We start from the raw sequence: 21,357 nt of genomic DNA, 5'->3' as shown, positions 1-21,357 counted from the left end.
AGCAGCACATGCTCACCATCTGGTGAATCCCCCCCCCCCCAACTAACACTTTATACACCTACACCAACTAGTGAAACCGACACCTCCTGTCTTGCCTGCATACAACTCCCAACATCCAGCATACCTTCCCTATTGCTCCACCACCAATCAATCCAGTGGCCTACTATACAGTTACAATGTCCCTCCCTCTACCAAACTACTACTCCTTCACCATTCACTTCTACTCTAACACACAGGTATGGCATAACTAAACCTAACTTGAATACCTGAGTGTAACCTATCCAGAACTGTTAAACTGGAGTCTCAGTTCATCTTAAACTGACCTATGTCAACAGTCATACCTGACATGTAATCCTGACCTAAGCATGTATAATACTGACATGTTAATGTGAACTAAGCATGAAGAATGTGGTACATAGCTATGTTATGTCTGTCACTCTATATATGTGTACACCTCAGTACTATGTGTAATGTGTATATGGGGATTACTGTGGAGCTTCACTCCCCAGGCCACCACTGACAATGGAAAAGCATCCAGTCGGATTTTCCCAGACAACAAATGTGAACTAAATACATGAAGTAGCGTGGGAGTGTGCTGCAGCAAGCGGGATTACACTTGTTTAGGCGGCAGTAAGCAATGCTCACACTGGTTAAGCAATGTGGAGGCTAACCCAGTGTAAGACACTATAACCGGAGGTCAGCAGATCTGAGCCTCATGCACACCAGCACATACCTACCGACACTTCCTCTAAAGTGCCTTAGGCCCTCTGTAGCCAACAGCTCTTGTTGTGCCCATTAATAAAAAAATCTGCACCCCCAGGTTCCAACCCCTGACCCTGCACACTATAGTCTAAGTGAATTACAACTAAGGCATGGCAGATACACATTCAGCTGCTGTTATCACAAACATATCATCCAGCACAGTCATTCAACAGTATAGGAAATATATGTAGGTATGTAGCTTAATACCAGCAAACATGTGCACATCGCTCAATCACAGTATTCTGAGCAGTCTATGTGTATCAATGAACAGTGCCTGTCCAAACATACTGTGAGAACAGTAGTCTTGCATAATACTGAAGAGAAGAATGAATAATGATGCATGCCGTGGGGGCGTGTGGGCATGCTTCATGCACAGAATGTCACACTGGGGCACTGGTTATGCAGAACCAGGAGATGAGGCTGTCCCAGTGTATGAGCAAACTGCTGCTTCTTGAACCCCTGGCAGGATGCTACCAGTGGGAGAAACAGTGTAGACCAGCAAAGTCTACCCATGACACAACAACAGGTCCGTCCCTGGCGGGACGAACCAAACCTTGTGGGTCACATAGGTGTTTCCACCAGTATCATAGGAGGATCAAGGGGAGGCTCAAACATATGTGGACTAAATGGATGAAGAGCCTGCTGAAGCTTGGGTCGAGACAGTATAATGGAGGAGTACCGACACATGCAGAGAGGGAAATGTGTGGAGGTGTGGTATGGCTTGGCTAGCAACTGGAGAATGGATGGATGCTGTGTACATGGAGCTCGGGGGCTGGGGGAAGGAAACATGGGTATTAAAATATGGTAGAAATATGCAAATGAAGCAGAACAGCAGTAGTTTACTGGGTAGAGCATCCGACCAATGAGCAGCCATTCCCGGTTTGGGTCCCACTGTAGCACAGTCTATTTTACATGGCAAAGCATGTTATAAACAATATTCTTGTTGCAAGACCCACAAAATAGCTGAAATATATGAACTGGAGTCCCGCAAGATATGCACATGTGATGTATCAGTGTCAGACGGAATAAGGCTCTAGTAAGCAGGTTTAAGCACAAGTAAGCAGTAGTAAGCATATATATGCACTAGTAAGCGTGTTTAAGTGCGTTTGCATGGGGTAAGCATTACCTACACAGAATAAGCAAAGTAGAAGCTAACTGAGTGTTAGAAACTGTAACCAGAGGTTAGCAGTGCTTAGCTCTATGAAACACCACGTACAACTGCTTTACTGTGCTGTAATCACTCTGTACCCAATGGCCCATGTTCTGCCCAGCAACAAACTAAACAATTTCGGCAAGGCTTGAACTCAGGACCCTGTACACTATAGTCACAGTAGTTAACCACTAAGCCATCATAGCAATGCATATGAATGAGGTATCAGCAAACTAATCCTCACCACAGGAAAATCAAACCAAACATGTGAACTGAATTTATGTACAGTGTGATGTTGTATAACCGCTACATAACATAAATATGTGAACTGGAGTACTGCAGTAAGCATAGATGTGAGCTGTTATTGTAATAAAGTGTAGAAGTCCCCATGGCCCCATACAGTGTATGTACACATGAATCATGGATACCAGACACATATGTAACCTGTAATGAATAATAAATCAATGCCAAAAGGCAAATATAATGCTAATGAACTATTAAGCAATGTCAACCGCTGCACAGCTCAACTTAGTAAGTGTAAGCAATGTGTAGGGCAGCCAATTCAATCTGTCTAGTGGTATACCTCTTTAAGCAGTGCCAACCTTAGGTAAGCAGGTGTACCCATAGCTTAGCCTATTCAAAACCATCCAATCACAGAAAGGTGTGGGAAATTGGCCGTATTTAAACCCTACAGGTGGGAATACTACCCATAAGTGGTTGTAGCTTCCTACTGCAGGTAGAATGGGTGGAGTGGGTGAAGGCAGTCGATTCAGAGCGCAGTGCTGGGGCATCCAGGAGCCAAAAATCATGGTATGGCTCCTGGTAAAACACTATGAGGAGAGACTACTGCAGGGCCAGTACCAGGGCTTGCAGTATAAAATGGAGGCCGGGGACAGTCTCGCCGTGACCTCATCAGGTATCCCCTGGACTGGTGTGCAGGTCAGGCACCACCATGCTGACCTGAAGAGGTGGAGGGGGGATGTACTGGAGCAGTGGATCCAGGAATCCCGTCAGATGCCTAATGCTCCAGTACTGAGTAAGTACTCATTCTACTAAGTAGGTAATAATTGCCTAGCTTGTGTATACTATAGCTAGGTATGGCTAAATATCACTGTATTTCTCTGATAGCTGCAGATGAGTGGGCTGCGAACCAGCAAGCCCATGATGCTAGGTTGCAAAGGCTGCATCACGAGGCAGGTTAGTAATTATTCTGCATGTACTGTCATAACAAATAAATATGAGAGCCTGAGAAAGTGTCATACCAGTAGAGATAAAGGTGTACTATTCTGTGAATAAAGTATAACCCCTGGAGTGCTTCTGTTTACTCTTCTTTCATATGTTGTTGAACTGTTGCATACTATAAATAGTACTGTTGTATTAAGAAGGGTTACCTACACTGTGGTATGCAGAAAAAATGAGTATGAAGGTCTGTTTAACAATGTTGGAAGTGCCAAGAGGTCAGTCATTTTGTACAAGTGAGGGAGACTTAGACAGAAAATATTAAAAAGCTTCACATCAATTCCTTGATAGCACAGTGTACTGTGATGTTAACCGTAAGTTTTATGTCACACACAGCAGGGGTTTGAATCCCGGGAGTGCTAGTAAGTTGTATGCATAATCATACCCCACACTTGTACAGATTTTGTTACAATGTTCAGATAGAAAGCTGTATGCATAAGTACACCCAGCAACAGTACAGGTTTTGCTAGAATGGTCATATAGAAAGTTGTATGCATATTCATACCCCTCAACTGTGCCAATCTGTCCAGCATGTCCAGATAAATGACCCACATCACCAGACTGGTAACCTTTTCCCCTGAAAAAGCAATGTGATGATCCAAGGAATGTAGGCAGCCGTTAATGACATATAACTGATAGTCAGGCATGTACATAGTCAGAGAATGTATATGAAAACAAACCTGTCATTCCAGCATCTCACCCAAAGTGTATGACAGCAATTGTCAACATATGTTGCATTAACACCTGCATCTTGTCACTCCTGCATGTAAGACATAGGTCATGTATATAATAATCTATTAACATACCATTGTACAATATAAGGCCATTGGGAAGTGTAATAATACATGTAAGGGACAGATCACTGCAGTGACTATGAATGTAGTGAAAACTACAAGGATATATTAATTGTTAATTGAACTCTCTCTCTCACCCCTACCATATGTGCAAAAATAACCCAATGACACACCTCAATCGATATGTGTACACTCCAAACGTTTTTGGGACATATGTCTTATTGGTTTATAAATATTCACATTTGTTTCTATGCATGTGCCATGTTAAAATACCCCCATATTGGTGGCCTGTTGCCATCAATAAAACCTGCATGCTGTTGTAATGGCCACTGTTGTCCCATATATGCATGCGTTCTGCTTGCTCTGCAACTGTTTTACATCTGGTGTGTTAGGTTAATGGGTGTACCTATGCATGCTGTTATAACTACTCCTGAATGCTGTTGACTATTACTAACCCATATCTGTCTGTAAACTGCAACACCATAACTCGTATGGGAAGGCCAGTCCCAGTGGACCCAGCTGTCCCACCTCAGCTGTCCATGGCACTGGGCACCAGCACATCTGGGGCCCAACCTGGGACCTCCTCCTCCGTAGGCCCTGCACCACCTTCAGGTAGAACTGACACAGGGGATGGGGCTTGCCCCCCCGGGAGCAAGGGTGAAGAGGAACCAGTCACCTTATGGGTGGGGACCTCAGTCCCACTGTTTCCATTTGGGGGCATATGGGCTTGCAACATACAAACATCCCTCCCCGTCCAAGGTGTTTACCCCTCACATGTGTCATATACCACCCCTGTATGCGTCTTGTTTGTCTTGTATGTTAACCTTTCCAACCTACCTTCCCAAATATACCTACTACCCCTCCCCAACATCCCACTCTCACCTGAAAAACAAAAAGGGCAATCGTTCCCACAAAACAAACTCGCCCCATATATAGCTGTCCATTTTGCACATATGTCCACTGGACACATGTAAGCTGGTCTAATTGGCATCACAATGAATTTATGTTGTCCTCACCCCTCTCCCAGGGGTTTGTGTGTCCCAATCTACCACCAAATTCAGTGTATATGCACAGCTGTTTCTGTAGAACAATAGGCAGCTATGGACCTTCCCTACACCCTTCCTGCACATCTCTAGCTATTTTCCCTACTGTCTTTCCCTCTTTGTGCCCCTTTTTCACTATTTTCCTATCAACCCTTTTTTCTTTTCTTGTAAAGAAATGAAGGCGGGACTAAGCGGCAGTACTCACTTTTAAGCAGCAGTAAGCGGGTTTAAGCCTGTTTGCGCAGGGGTAAGCACTGCCTACACAGGTTAAGCAATGTTGCAGCTAACTGACTGTAAGACACTGCAACTGGACATAGGCAGTGCTTACCTCTGTGCAAACCCACGCAAACCCACTTACAACTGCTTTAAAGTGCCTTAATCACTCAGTATCCAACCGCTGGTGTTCTGCACAACCAACAAAATAAACACCTCCTGCAAGTCTTGAACTATGGACCCTGCACTCTAGAGAGAGAGGGATTTACTACTAAGCCATGAGAGATACGAAGTAATTTGATGTTGTCAGAAACATATCATCCAGTCCAGTCATGGAACAGTACAGAGAATGTATACCAACATCTAGATGTATGTGTGTGTAGATATATTAATATCTAAACAGATACAACATATCTATATATGTAGATGTATATACATATCTATATATGTAGATGTATATACATATATATATATATATATATATATATATATACATATATATATATATATATATATATATATATATATATCCAATAGGCTTAAAAATACGGACACAAATCTAGCGCTTTCATTCACATTTATTCCTTTGTGAATATTTATAACTTTTCTTTAAAAAAAACATGTATATATATTATTAGTTGAGACATACCAACTCTAATTTTGTTATAAATTTGAGAATATTATACATATGCATTTATAATTTTATATTTATTGTATTTTAATTGATATGTCTTTAAGATACACATTTTTATGACCTAATAAAACATGTGACTAATTTAAAGTGTATAAATTATATGTGAGTGGATGGTGAATTATTTCTGAAGAAGTTCACAAAGGAATAAATGTGAATGAAAGCGCTAGATTTGTGTCCGTATTTTTAAGCCTATTGGATTTATCACTGGTGTCTTTTTTTCAAGTTTGCTGTTCGTGATTGTGTTTCAGTTTTTCGATATATATATATATATATATATATATATATATACAACTATATACATATATATCAATATATATGCACAGATATACATGCAAATGCCTACTTCGACACATATGTGTCTACACCTATATGTCTACATATACACAGCACGTTACATATGTGTACGCAGATATATATCTATGTAGGTATATACAGACTATATATATGTTAGCAGATATGTATATCTATATAGGTGTATATGACCATACATCTGTAGATAGCAATGGCAGATTAACAAACACACATATGTCCACATGCACCATAAATGGGGTTGTGAGGCCCCACACACTATATGTCTTGTTTGAATAGGCATCCCCCTCACAGCCAAACAAGTCCGCCCTGCAGTACACTGCCAAGTGTTACAGATCCCATAACCAGGACCTGACATGAAATGGCCACAAGATGTTAACAGTAAGCCATCCCACCTGTATGTCAGGCTGGTATTGTTAACATATCATGCAGTACAGTCTGTCTCCCATAGGAAATGTAATATGTGTAAGCCATCAACATCCCCAGGATACAGATACACAGACACAGATATATTGAAACAGATATATGTATATATATATATATATATATATATATATATATATATATATATATATATATAGATATACATGTGACTACACATACACATGCAGCTATATGTACAGTAAGATACATATGTAGAAGGTGCACACAATATGGAACAGCCACTATGTTTACAGTTAACACCTGAACAATTGGACACTGTATGGGCCACCCATACATATCTCAATCGTTACCTGCAACATATACCCATAGAGAGGTCATAGGAAAGACACCACACACAGGTTTGCAGAAATGGAAAACCTTTAATTGTGTACTGTTACAGTTCTATATGCCATGTCATATAGCTATTCAGACACTGACAACCATATAAACAGAGGAATGCAACTGTGAAACAGTTACACTAATACAAGTAGTCTGTAAATGTTCACATCTGTTGCTATCCAGGCCAAGCCCTTCAAATTGTACAATAGTGAAGACAGACTGGGCCACAGGTTAACAAACAATCAACAGTATGTAATGCAGGTGTATAGTTCAGCAGCCTCAATCTACACTCTGTACAAACTCAGTAGGTGGTAAAGACGTTATGTGATCAAATGGGTTGTAACTATTACATAACAAGGCATAACTGACACCATCATGAGCACACCAACAAACAGAACAGTCTGTATGGCAGGAGGCAGTAGGCTTGTGTTACCCCAATTCATGTAAGTAATGTAAATATAGGTGAAGTATACTGTACTGTACATCCAGAAACCTTACAGCAGCTCACCCCTGACCTTCACTTTTTGTAAAAGCCTAGGTCATGTATAGTGCTCCCCCTAGTCTCAATAATACAGGCCCACATACCACTGTTACATACACTGGCCTCTGGAGTGCATAAGGGCACACATGTGTTGTGTAGTTGATGCCCACACATATATGGCCCCAGCCCCACTATATGTGTGGGGGATACAACAGCAGTGGACTAATGGCAGCAATGGTAGTGTGATACACTCACTGCCCACTACAGGACAACCCCCGACAGCATGTCATATGTGCAAAGTTTGGTATGTAGGTGGAGGACAGACGCTGGAACACAGGCACATATGTGGAAAACTGTTGCCATACACTAAGCAAGTTGCTGGTGTTACATGATAGTCTGCAACATACTCGTAGTCAGGGAATTGAGGTTAGAAACAGAAATGGATGTAGCCATGTACTGACTGCATGCAACACACACACTGCCAGTGTAATATCTGACACAGGACCTGTGTGGTGAACAGACAAAACATGATAGGCATACCTCTGTCCAGCAAGAGGAATGGCCCACAGTTGTGAGCTATGCAGACAGACTGCATTCCAAGGTAAACTAGTATGTACACACAAACACCCTGTAACACCAGTACTATACAAAGCATAACACAACTCTTCTCACAGTCTGTCTGTAGTTCCTGATCCTCCTACAAATATGTGGCTACCCTGAGTGTGCTGGTTCTTCTATAAGAGGTATTGCTACCTGCTGTCTGTAACACTGATGCCCAAACACAGGAAGGATGTCCATCATACAGGAAATGTAAAGGGACCACACCCACACGATGTAGGGATTTATAGTGGGTGGTTGCCATGACAATGGTAATTCGAAGTACTATACATGTGTAATCATATGTATATGGCTATCTGGATATGTATTTGTACATATATTTCCACCATATGTCCTGGACATGGAGTGTAGCCCTACCCCAGCCCCTATAGTTGCAAAGTCATAGTGCAAGGGGATGTCAGGTATGTATAGCAGGTATATTAGTAGACTATTGCTACTTTCATTGGGATTGTCTTCACAGACACGGTGTGTGTGGGAGGTCACATCTGCTGATAACATGTGTGCCACTGGCTACTGACAGACAACCTAAGGACATCATTGTAAAGTACCACTGCTAGCATGTAATGCCCCTGTGGACTGCAGAAGAGATATTGGCCAATATATGTGGTAATTCTGACACACCCTGTACAGTCCAGAGGTATACACATAACCACTTAGTGCACAACATGTGTACCATGCCTGACAATATGGATGTAGACAGCCATGTTGATGGGTATAACACATAATGACTGGTATACATTTGCCACCATAGGTTATGCATTCACACACTCCATTCTGGCCTAACACATAATGACCGCTGGTACAGGTGTGCCATGGCCACATACTACCCACTATATATTGACATATATCTGTACAGTATCCCACTGCTCTATCTGACATACATGACTTGTAAGGGAGGCCTGGCAGCAGTACATCTGGCAAGTATCCGCACATGACATCTCACTGGGTATATACACTAAGATGCTAGGCATGTAACAATGCACTGTACAGGCTACAGGCAGACTGGCTCAACATTGGCCTACATCTCCTATGGGGGAATGCACATGTACCTGCATATATAGCAGGCTCAACAAGCATGTCACAGTACAGGGTAAGATACACCTGTGTGAAAGTGCATAACCACAACCAATGTGAACACAGCCACAGCCACATATGTTAAGCTACCATAATATTACAGTATATGGCCAATCTGTTCTACACCATCCTCATATGTGCCACTCACAGACTGACCCTACATATACTGGGCTGCTACACAGTTTGGTCTGATGGCTGTCTGTGGTATGGGACATGTGTGTGTATGGCCCTATAACATGTACGCCAATACGGTACCATACAGTGGGCCAGCATGTAACATCAGATAGGAAGGGAACTAGAACAATGACATCTACCACAGTCTGTACACAGGCTACAGTACATATTAACAATACACACACTGCCAACATTCACCATAAGTACACAGACCTCAGTACTGTACAAACATCCACAGAATGTCCAGGTTATGTCATGAAATATAACCTCTACTGTACAGAACATGTGTAGCAGTAGGATATATCACTGACTTGTTATCAGATGGTGTACAGCACATATGCCTCACCTTTCTGCACGACATATGTACAAAGGTTTACAGAGATGTGGCTGGGAGCACATACACAGGGCCAATATTGACATGTTGCTGTGATAACCTCATACATTTACTGTTGTAATGGGGTTTGTTGCAACATATGTCCTATGAGGGATATGAAGTCAGTAACTGTCACGGCCTTCACCATCTACAGACTGCAATCCTCACACTACCTTCTGCAGTCCACAGATAGATGCTCCATTGGTAACCCATGAAACCAAGGGCACAACACTGGCCAGTCTGCAGATGACCCTGCAGATGGGGATTCCTCATAAACATGGAACTGACATGACAGGTATTGAGGCATGTACGATGGCCATATCCAGACAAACACTGTGAAACCAACATTACTCCTAATGCAGTATAACAGCACTTACAGTCTGTAGTCAGGTCCAGCACTTCCCTCTCCTGTTTGTTGCCCTCTTTCCACAGTGTATGTTGTTAGAGGTAAATCCCCAATCCATCTGAGATGTTGTTTGCCAAACAACAGATCTAGTTCCTGCTCACAGTTAATGAAAAGGGCCAACACCACCATGATGTTCCTAGATATTGGATTGTATTTCCATGCAATTGGCTATCGGAATGTTACCACAGCTGTTCCACATGCAATCAGCTAGGGGATGGCTGCAGTTCATGCAGAGGCCATCAGCTGATCATGAGCATCACTTAAAATACAAATGCTGCCTAAGCAAAGTAGGTATGGGTCTCCACATCCACTAGAGAGGGAGTGGGGAGGCAGACAGAGGCAAATACATGTCAGGGAGGGGTGGGTGAGTAAAACTGACACATGTTTGTGTCACACACCTACCGGCATAGGGTATCAAACCCCTGACAACTATGTATTGCTATCACAGTTCGATGCAGTTATTGGATGCGCCATATGGGTTACCTGTTGTGGAGCACTCAGAACATATATGTGATGGTGAGTGACATCTGCAACAGGGATACGGTAGCTATATGGTAGGTGACGTACACGTGCCTGTCTGCATGAACAGGTGCCAGCGTCAACACAGCCACATTCTTACAGGGATGCATACACATTTACACACTTGGCATCAGTAGTGGGATTGCCACAACACATCACTGTGCAGGTATCACATGCACCACATGGGTCATACAGAGGTTGTAGGGGCAAAGATTATGAGGAGGTGTCAGACATCAGACAGCATGCTTCAGTATGCCCATGGGGATTGTAGTGAGTGTGGATGTGGACATACGCACCATACAACACACACACAAACACACAGGGTGCCAGTACTGACATGCATGGGTGCATGTCTGCATGGGTGTGTGGTGGTCGACTGTGACAGCAGGCTATACAAGGGTAGACGATGGGTATACCTTGGCATCAGGCCACATGACAATGGTCTGCATTGTGGCTCAGGGCTGTAGTTGCTGCATTTACCCACACAGGTGGGTATTGTATCCCCCATCCAGTCACCTGGGTGACTAATGTGTGTGGCCAATGCTGTGCATCACTTGCCATGTATGTGTTCCTTAGTCCATGACATGGATGGTGTCTAGGATGTGCACACCTCCCACATGCATGTACAGTGACATGTGGAACTGTACCTGGCGTGACTGGCCCATGTTGTGAGCACACACAAAACATCCACATCAGACATGTGTGGGTATACAACCCGACAGAGGGCTATACCACACTACAGAATGGAGCTGTTATAGGACGCACCACGGGGATTACTGGAGTACACCTTCCCCAAAGGTGCATTTCACAATGAATGACATCAGCAGGATTACCAAAGTAGAACATTTGAAATGTACTGTGAGTGACTAGCCTATGATGCATTGCTCCGTATACAGACATTGAAACACACACAAAACATCCAGAACTGCCATGGGTGGAGATGGAACCCTACCACAGTGCTAATTCACACTCCAGCAGTACGCAGTTACCAGATACGCTACAGAGATTACTGGGCTACAACATTCCCAGAGGTTTAGTTCTAGGTGGGTGACATCAGCAACCTTGCCAATGTTGAGTATATGTATTGTAAGGTGTGCGAGTACCCTAAAAAGCATTGCTCTCTACACAATCAGAGACAGACACACACACATACAGTTACCAAGTCTGGGTTTAGAACACCTACTTAATTACTTTATCACACTACAGCAGTATGCAGTTACAGGATGCGCTAAGGAGATTACTAGGCAACAATCTTCCCAGAGGTGTATTTCTAGGTGGGTAACATCAGCAGCCTTGCCAAAGTTGAGTATATGAATTGTAAGGAGTGTGAGTACCCTAAAAAGCATTACTCTCTACACAATCAGAGATAGACAGACATACACACACACAGTTGCCAAGTCTGGGGTTAGAACACCTACCTAACTACTTTATCACACTACAGTAGTATACAGTTATAGGACACGCTACGGAGATTAGTAGGCAACAACCTTCCTAAAGGTGTAGTTCTAGGTGGGTGACATCAACAGCCTTGCCAAAGTTGAGTATATGAATTGTGAGGAGTGTGAGTACACTAAAATGCATTGCTCTCTATACAGTCAGACAGACACGCACACACACAGTTACCAAGTCTGTGGTTAGAACTCCTACCTAACTAGTTTATCACACTACAGCAGTACACAGTTATGGGACGTGCCATGAAGATTACTGGGCTACAACACTCTCAAAGGTGTATTTCACATTGGATTACCTAAGCAGGCTTGTCATAGTAGGGCTATGGGGAGGGTGGTGTGTGCATGGGCCATAACCCATTCATGTATGGGTTGGCACACCACATGCGGGCACACACAGGGTCATATGTCACAGGTACATGTATACAGCTGCTAGATGACTACTTCCTTGTACAGTCATGTTGCACAGCTGGCACATGCACCACATTGTCTGTAATGCTGACAGATACTGATGGCTAGTATCTGCAGTGAGTGACATCTGCACCTCATGTGTTTGGGGCCGTTTGGCTGTGTGCTGGGTGGGACAGGCCTGGCTGACTCCTTGTCACAGTTACCCTCTTCCACACATTTATGTACATCTACCTTTGGCTTATTATAGTGTGTTGTCCTGACATATATGTCTGTATTTCTATCCACTGTGTGTGCAAGGCATGAGTGGTACATACTGATGACTGTCTGCACTGACAACTGCAACTGCCAGATATGTCTGGTCCACTGGTGTTTGCAGTCATGGCCTTCATGTGTTTCAGTGTGTGAGCATGCCCAGTATGGCCGTCTGTATTGAATCTGTGGATCGTGTTCATGTAGTTTGTGCTGCAGTGCTGACCTTTGTGTTGTACACCAACAGGTAGCATGCTGTCTCTGCAGGGTATCCATTGATCATTTGGCTTTGACTGTTACTACATTTCTGCATAGTAGGGGGGGCACACCTGACTGTTTCTACATTTCTACACAGGAGTGTGGGGGGCACACCTGACTATTATTACATTACTAGGTAGGATGGGGGGCACACCTGACTATTTCTACATTTCTACATTGGGTTGGAGGGCTCACCTGACAGTTATTACATTACTATGTAGGATGAGGGAGCACACCTTGCTATTTCTACATTTCTACACAGGAGTGGGGGGCACACCTGACTGTTATTACATTATTATGTAGGATGTGGGGGGCACACGTGAAGCATGTACACATTTGCTATGACCGTACTGGTATGTCAGGTACTCCATTTCATGTATTGCTAACTATCATGCTGACTTGTGGCATACCAGTGTACTACAGATTGTGGCTTTGGTTGCCCTACATATTATTGTCTGTCTTCTTACCCTTCAGAACTAACATCCCATGGCTTGCCATGCTGTGGTCTGTCTGTGTAGGCCTGGGGGGGGGGGTCACCATAGCCATCATTCTGGGGCCATGCCACAAGCTGTGTTTGGGTTTGTCTACACCTGTCCTGCTGGCTGAGACTGTTGTTGGGTATGTGAACTGTCCTGACTGGCATGTGTGGGGCATATGGACACACATGTCACATAGCACATTTCCTGCAGTGGGTTTTGACTCCCTGTGTAGTACTGGCTACTATGGTGACTCCAGTATGTGTTGCAGATGTCATGGTGCCACTATGGGTGTCTACTGTCTGCTGCCATAACATTCAGCCACCCAATTCCCTTGCATGCTCACATCCATACCATAGCTACAGGTAACAACACATTCTACTCCATTTGGCAATTGGAAGGTTGATTGACTTACCTTGAGGGTGTGCCAGACTTGTGGATGGTGCTGGAGGGCTGCCTATGTCAGATACACATAGTACACTCCCTATACATGGTTGAGCACAGGTAGTGTCATATTTGGCATTCCTTTTACTGTATGTGCGAGTCAGAGAGAGGTGTCATTCCCTGGGACCCTACTGTGTCAGTGCATGTGCTATGCATTGCCTCTTTGCCAAGGCCAGGGCATACTGGGCATGCCTCCTTCTGCCTACTGGGGCAGGCTCAGGCTGTTCCTCCTCTGGGTCACTCTGTGCCTATGCAGGCCTTGGCATTGGTGGGGGGCTGTGTGGCCCTGCCACTTGCTATTCCTGCTGCAGCTGTTTTTGCAGGATCATATTGTGTAGCATAGCACATACCATAACAATTTGGGTACATATAGCTGGTGAATACTGCAAGGCTCCATCAGATGTGTCCAGACACCAGAACCGTAACCTGAGCATCCTAAACACATGTTCTATTATATGTCTGGCCTGTGTGTGTGCCTCATTATGGTATTCTTGTTCAGGTGTGTGTGCATTTCTGATGGGTGTCATTAGCCACGGCTACAGTGGGTACCCAGCATCCCCCACTAGATGAGCGTAGGGGATATCCACATTGGCAAATCTTTGGTACAGCTGCATCAGATGCCATATGTGTGAATCATCATAGCTTCCAGGGAAGCCAGCACACACATTCATTATAATGCCCTGGGCATCACTAACAACCTGGCAGTTGATGGAGGGGATGCCCCTGTGGTTGATGTAGGCCCTACCCCTGCCCACCGGGTGGTGCTTTGATGCATATGTGCATGCAGTCTATAGCACCCACTACCCCAGGGTATTCTGCTATTTGGTGGAAGAGATGCATATTGCTGGTCAACACCTCACAGGTGTTGAGGAAATATACATGCTCACTGGCATGTGCTGACATGGCATCCAGGAACTGGTGGAATATTCTGGATGCTGATGCCTGTGAGATTCCCATGATATCCCCAGTTATGCTTTGGGAGGTTCTTGTGGCTAGTATACCTAGGCCTACATATACCTTGGTGTCCACTGGGATGGGTTTCCCTGGGTCAGTTTGGTGTGTCAGGTGTGGCCGACACAGCTCAACAATTTGCTGTAGGAGGTCTCTGTCCCCCCTATAGTGCTCCACTATCTCCAGCTCATGTAGCCCCTGGTAGGTTACCCTGGGTATGTACTCTCTTCTCTGTCTTCTCACTGTGGGTTGTTCGGCAGCATTCACATCCTCTCCACCCTCAGCCTCTTGCAAATGTTATTCTATGTTGCCTGCTGCAGCCCTTCTCATTTTGTAGGTTTGTTTGTTAAAATTTTCCCGCTTGTATACACTGGTGGTGCAGATTGTGGGAAAAAACAGGGGGGAAGATGTTTGCTTGGTTTATAGTAGTGTTCTGGGCTGGGCTGGTCTGCTGCCTGTGTAATTGGCTGATTCTGATACATTTCACCTGACAGCTAAGCTAGTTCTCCTTGAATACCTTCCTACTGCTGTTTTCCCTTCCCACTGCCTTCCTGTTTAAGCCCGTGTGCTCTGCTCAAACAGAGTGCTTAAATGTGCACACTGCTGCTATTTCTTGGTTTAACTTCTTTTTTCTTCCTGTAAAACCCGGTGAGTGGTGCGCACACCCGCTTAGGCTTTGTAAAGAGTGCTAGGCAGGTTTAGACACACCCCCTGAGATACCCAAGCCATAAGGCTCCAGTCCACTTACAGTATGGCTGACACACCCACCCATGATGTCACCACCTCCTAGTCTTGCACTCAGCTATTCATACTCTTACAGTGTTGAGACCTGCCTCACATGCAGAGGAAAACTGGTTTTCACTGTCCTTCCCCTCATTTACATAGGATTGCCTGCTAATGCATTGTTACATGTCTCACACTGAGCCCCCCCCCCCTTAGCAACCACTATTCACTGGCCAAGTTGTCTTCTGCCTGCCATTGGCTTGCATGGCAGACTACTGATTTTAGTTAGAATGCTTATTTTAGGTTTATTTTATTATTTTCTCCCCGATCCTGTTTGCACACTGCTGCCCTATGCTTAAACAGCCGAGATTGGCTTAACATAAAATAAAGGTTGATTTTTTTTGTTTTTTGTATTGTTTGCAATGCCAATGGCCTTGTACTTGGCCACTGGCATGCTTCCTCGATGATATGCAGCCTTTATTTGGAACTGTCATAGCTCCGTTTTGGATTTTGCAGTACTGTACTTGGTTACTAACTGAGTACATTTCTGCATATTACGCTAGTCCTACAAGCTCTGATTCCTGCTTTCTGGATGGCAGATTTGCCTGATTTGCATGGTTTTCACCTGTAAATGGGGCAATTTGCATATGGGGGCTGGGAACGTGCAGTACTAGCGCTAGAGTGCTAGCGCACGTCAAACGAGCAAGTACGTGGATCGCTTGGGTGCCACATTGGCCAAATTTCCTCTTACACTATTAATGCACGCCATGTAAACTTTTGAGAATCCGGGGGTTAGAGTTTTAAAAAGGAAGATAAGACTACATTTCCTCTCTCCCCAACCTGAGAACAAGTCAAACCAAATAAATAGTATAGGGTACAGTATTAGTCAGGCCTATTTTTAATAGTAACTCTCAAGCAACCAGAAACTAAAGTTATTCGGCATCTACCAATCCCCATGGGTGCCAGTTAACTGAGACTTTACTGTAATGTTAGTAGAGAACAAGTGTGATTCCTTTTCATAAGAGCTATAGCAGCCAGAGTCAGGAAACTACCAGCATTCGATGTTGTTTCAGTGCCTGGCAAAATTGAGTAATAAGTTGTGAAGGAAGGAAATGTAGAACAGAAGTTTAACAATTGTCTGAGACCAGCGTGTATGGTGACATTATTTTCATTGCAGTGTCTCATTTGTCATTTTTAGAAGTCCCACTGATTAAAATCACCAGATAGTTGAATTTCTGTCAGTGAAAGGTTAGTCTTTTGCAAGATGTGGCTTCTGAAGTTGTATTCAGTTGTAGGAACGGCAATGTATTGCTTTTAAGTGTTTCTGTGACAGATATTTAGCTGATACGTTTTGACTCTGTAGTGTACAGCGAAGGTTGGAATTCTTACTATCTGGTTTTCCGTGGCTTTATTTTCCTAATGTGTACTGCAGCAGCAAAGGAAATATTACCATCCCCAAAAGGTGCAGCGACAATGGAGGTGATTACAATTATTTAGAGGTGCTGAGGAATACACTCTGAATTGGGGTGGCAGCATCCCTGTTCCTTAAAATTAATTTTAATATCGTGTTTTGGTTTGTTTTCCAATTGCTTGGATTTCTTTTCTCTCTAATTCTGCTGAACATCATCTATTTCTCCTTTCCAGGGCTGTCATCCAGGTAGCAGTCAGAGGGTTTATTCATGCCATCCCTAACCTCATTCACTAGTGGTCTGATGTAGCAATTTAGAGCAACTACATTATATTTGGGAAAAGGACTCATAGCAACAAAAAACTTATAACAGAAATGTTCTATCAGATCAGCTGAAGAACATTTCAGTGGTGAGCAAAGAAGTTGACCAAACAGGGTCTGTATACACAATCCTCATAGACTTTTCAAGGTGTTTGATACCAGTTTCATGCAAATGGATGTTAGATGAAGTATAGACTAACAGAGATGTTTCTGAGATAGCAAGTGTGAAATACAGTCTGAATCACAGGGCACACACTGAAGTAAAAAAACTGACCCCACTTTAAGAAAGGACTTACTGGTGGTATATCAGAGGGTAAAATACAAGGTCCATTCTTGTGCAGCATTCACATAGATAACACTGAAGAATGTCTGAAGAGAATTGTGCATTACTTTGCAGTTCATGGAAATAACTAAAACAAGGCTAATATACTTTGCAATGATGTGAATAAAATGATTAAAGGCTTGACATATTTGGAGACATCAGAGTGGCACAGTGGTCCAGTCGTTAGCATTGTAACCTCACAGCAAGAGGTTTTCTGGTTTGTCTCTTGACTGGGGAGTCTTTTGTGTGGAGTCTGCATGTCGTCCCTGTGTTTGTGTGGATTTCCTCTGGGTGCTCTGTTTTTTTTCCACATTTCATGGACATGCAGTATGTGGATTGGACACTCTAAATTGGCCATGGATGTGAGTGTACATATGAGTGTGTGTTATGAAAGAACAGCCACAGCAAGGCTAGTCATCTGGTGGTGTGAGCCTTGGCTCCAGATGATTGTCACTGTTGAAGTGACACCCTGACCCCATGTGCAAAAATGGGAAAAGAGGTTGTGGATGGATGGGTCAGAAGTGAAGCATCATACTCTGACTGCAATAAATTATGAAACAGTTTACCAGGGAAATAGAATCCAAGAAGAGTACACCTAGAAGTGGGGAGCAGTAACAGCAGGAAATGTACACTGGTACATGGAGTGATCATACCTCATAATCTGGGATTCTGTATGTAATAAGAGAATGCCGTAGATCTGGGAGGAGAGTAAATTAATAGAAAAATGTGCTACCCGTAAAAAGAGGAAGTTATTCCTCTGTGTAGGCACCTAATTGAAATGCTTTTGGAGTACTAAATTCATTATCTGAATACGCTGTCTCTAAAGTTCTCGGAGGAGTAGTTTAATGCATTGTTGATTCAATACTGTTTATGAACATTAAAGGAAATACAAATAATGATAAAGTACAAACTACCTTAAACAAGTTTGTTGTAAATTGATAAACTCATCAAAATATCACAATGCGATACATTTATTTACTTCCTAAATCCCCCCAAAAAATCAGTGTTGCAGTTGACAATGATGTTTTCTAAGATACTGATTTTTTTTTTTTCACTAGGTAGGATCCAAGTAAAACACATAACTCATTTAAGGGAGGCCAGAGCCACTGCTCTGGTTAAATGGATAAGTCATTGTCATAAAGCATATAACTTCAGGGCCTTACTTCATTGTTTGCATGGGGCCTACAGACCGTGGATTCAAATGATACATCACATCTTTGACTAAGATAATTTTTTTCTTCTTGTAAAGTACAAGTACAAATCCAAATTTATATGATGGAAATTGGTCAAATGACATTATATTCTGTGGTGGCTTCTACTATAGAAAAATGATTCTTTGTGCGACAAACCTTCCTATTTCAAGTACAGATGTAATGGCTAATGTAAGTAATAATCAATATTAAAGGTTAGAACGTGAATCCATTTTTACAAAATTTCAAGTAGGAAATCACTGTCAGATGCCTTAAATCACACAGATGCTTTATATAATCAGTGTAATTCAAAACACACATTTCAAATGAAATGAAACTGCCCATGTAAGGGGTATGTTTATGGCTAGAGTGATATTTGTAGTGAAGACATCAGTGTTATCTGAAACCTTAGCAGCAGCTGTTAATGGTTTCCGTAAAAGGAGCTCAGCATTTCAAGCAAGACAACAAAGAAATTAACTTAGTAGAGAAATTAACTGTTCTAAATCTACTTGTTTTCTTTCTGATCATTTAGTAACAGGTAATGTAACATCTTTAAAGATATAATCAAACAGTAAGTTAAAAGTAAAGTGAGCATGTGTGTTCTAATATTGTTTTTCAAACAAAAGTGTACAAGGTAACATTTTGCAGCTTTAAATCTGATTTTACAAGTGATGTTGAAAACTGAATTAAATCTGATTTGATTTGTGGGAAATTGTTAATTTATGAGAAATGTTGTTGAAGTGGGTTTATGTGAGGATAATTGAAACTGAAGCCACCAGATGTATTTTCCTTGGAACACTAAGTATCCCTAGTACTTGAGGAGTACAAAAAGTGGACCGAAGTCGGTTAAAGTCAAATGTTAAGGGACTCAAACTAAGGTTAACATGATATTATTTTGTAACTTGGCACTTGTTCCATCTATTTCCATGATCAGCTCCAGACCTCTAGATGTATATAAACTGCTTTTATTTGCTAAATGCTTTGTTATGAGGTAGGAGAAACAAAAAAAAAAATGTAAGAAATACCAGTGGACCTTAATCAGTTAGAGATGCTGATAACAGACATACAATATTCAGCGTCAGGGCTGCAACTGTTCTGTGATGAATAAAAACACAACTTAATCCTACAAACAAAACTTTGACTATACAGGGAGCAGCTATGTTTTTTTCCCTACCATGCTTCCTTTAAAAAAGTAAAGATTCTTAAGAATAGTGTTAAACATGCCAATGATATCATTTGTATAACCAGCTTTCCTTAAATGCAGTTTTGTGTATAATTCGTTGCAATGGATAATTTTGATTTATTTATGTGTTAAAATGCCATTTTGAATAGTACACTTTTAGGCACAGAATTCTGTAAGAGAACACGGCTGCACTGGGGTAAGTCAGACATGGCCGAACGTCGGTTTTTACTGTTACAGCCACTCTGTGAATTATAAAATAGGGCAGATAATGGAAAGAACAGACCAATACCACTATTAAGGGAAGGAGTGCAATGCAATTAAAAGTTGTCCTCTTTAAATGTCATTTTTAAGTACCATTTTAAATTTGTTGTTTTATTTTAACTCTAGATAGCAATGCCTTGCAGTAATTTGTATTATCTCTGTCTCATTCCTTAATATCACTCATTTCAGAATAACCCAGTGTAGTTTACATTAGTCTCGTGCTTTTGTTTTGGTGTTTCATGATCTTTCAATGTTCAGTTACAAAAACAAAAAATGTGTTGCATACCGTTTTGGTAAAGTTCTTATAATGCTCTGTAAAATTGAATAAAGAAAACAAAACAAGCAAACAAACAAAAATATTGTGAGTTCACTGGCACTTTACTTTCACTGTGTTACTGTCAACTGAACACACACACACACACACACACACACACACACACACACACACACACGCACACACGCACACTCGCACACACACACACACACACACACGTGCACACACACATAAGTGTGGAACCCTCACACTCATAATGAAAGAATAAGAGGTGAATAATGAAAGAAAGAGAAATGAGGCTGAAAAATCTAGATGCAAATGTGCAGTAACAGTATAATGAGAGCTGTACTAAAGTGTGTCTTGTAATGGGGAAAACAACTTGTAGGATCAGACTAACTATCCTATATATGGAAGAAGGAGTGCTTATTTAATAAAACTCTGCATCTTCATTTGATTATCATATTCGCTGTCATTTGAACAATATGTAGGCAGTAAGGGGTGGCTATAGCATTTAGTTACTAAAGGAGCACAATTTTATTTTTCATAAACAGATACATTGTGGTTGAAAATATGACTGTTGTGGATTTCGTAAAAGAAAAAAAACAAAAGAACAGTACAACTTGATATATGTGGACAAGCCTTGGTTTCTCACTCTTCATAGTTGTATGACTGTGAGATAAGGCACACAGTTTGGATGCCATGTGGAATAAAGAACTTTAATTTTCCTTCTTCATTGCTGAACATATTGAAAAATAATGTCCTTTGTTTCCTAATATAATACTTAATTCTATACAGCACACAGACTACTCTGCCCTCTTGCCAAACTA

The 21,357-nt window shown here is 42.2% G+C and overlaps 1 protein-coding gene across 2 annotated transcripts in view; it reads right to left on the bottom strand.

The window, feature by feature from the left end:
* The window catches only part of LOC122808893 (renin binding protein), a 1,087,318-nt gene that overhangs the window by 1,041,790 nt on the left and 24,171 nt on the right, over positions 1-21,357 (bottom strand). The window lies entirely within an intron of this gene.

Source organism: Protopterus annectens, chromosome 8.part0 (assembly GCF_019279795.1).
Source record: "Protopterus annectens isolate FY-2018-M chromosome 8.part0, PAN1.0, whole genome shotgun sequence".
NCBI lineage: Eukaryota > Metazoa > Chordata > Ceratodontiformes > Protopteridae > Protopterus > Protopterus annectens.
The sequence above is the reverse complement of the archived record's forward strand: the minus strand, read 5'-3'. Positions and strand labels throughout refer to the sequence as shown.